This window comes from Orycteropus afer, unplaced genomic scaffold (assembly GCF_000298275.1).
Source record: "Orycteropus afer afer isolate SDZICR_OR568_19922 unplaced genomic scaffold, OryAfe1.0 scaffold00453, whole genome shotgun sequence".
NCBI lineage: Eukaryota > Metazoa > Chordata > Mammalia > Tubulidentata > Orycteropodidae > Orycteropus > Orycteropus afer.
Window position 1 is genome coordinate 413,470 of NW_006922040.1, and position 1,184 is coordinate 414,653.

Sequence of the window (1,184 nt, forward strand, 5' to 3'; positions counted from 1 at the left end):
TTAGAATTTCTGTAACTGTACTATTCCTTCACTTTGTTTGGTTTGCAGTTGTCCTCATTTACCAGTTTATGTCACTTATTCCATATTTACAGTTTTGTAATCTTATTTTACTTTAGATACTTCTATGACTGCATTGGTTTCTGAGTTATGTCATCATGTGTGTTAGTCTTTGGTTGTTGTTTGCTATGTTGGTTTTCTATCAGAAAGACTCCTCTTAAGATTTCTTGTAAGTTTGGTCTGGTTTTAAAACATTCCCTTAATGTCTGCTTATTTGGAAATGTCCTAATTTTACCATGATATTTAAGGGACAGTGTTCCTGATTATATAATTCTTGGTTGGAATTTTTTTTTTTTTTCATTGCAGGGTTTTATATATATCATGCCTTCTTGCCTGCATGGTTCCTGCCAAGAAATCAGAGCTTCGTCTTATTAGTTGCCCTTTATAGATAACTTTTCATTTTTCCCATGTTGCTTTGTCTTTGATTTTGTTGATCCTGTTTATGATAAAAATCTTGGAGATTTTCTTTTGGGGTCTATCCTCTTTGGGGTTTGTTGAACTTCTTGAAGGGATATATATTTTATGTCTCATTATATTAAGGAAATTTTCTTCCAGCAAATCATTAACAACTTTCTCTGCGGTTTTATTTGTCTCTTCTTCTTCTGGAATTCTGATTACATGTAGGTTATTCCTCGTGATGGTATGACACATGTATACTAGGTTTTCTATATTTTATTTTGATCATTTCTCTTATTGATCCCTTAACAAAGTAGTATTAAGGTATTTGTCTTCAATCTCATTGATCCTGCCTTCCATTGCTTCAATTCTACTCCTTTGCCCTTTCAATGTGTTATCTATTTCTAAAACCTTAGTATTAATCTTCTGGGTTTCTATTTGCTGTTTTTGTATTGTTTCTGATTTTTTGTTTATTTTGTCAATTTCTTCTTGTATTGTTTTCCAAAACTATTCTGGAGTTTGTCTGGTTTTCCTTAATTTTGTCAGTGGTTTCCTTGATCTTGTCAGTGATTCCCTCGATCTGTCTCTCAATCCATTGAAGGTATCCAAATATAATTCTTTTAAATTCCTTATCAGGAAGTACCAATGTTGCTTCTTTATCAGAGATGTTTTCTGGGTTTGTATCCTGGGCCCTTTTTTCTACTACTTTTTCTTGTTTCTTTGTATTGACT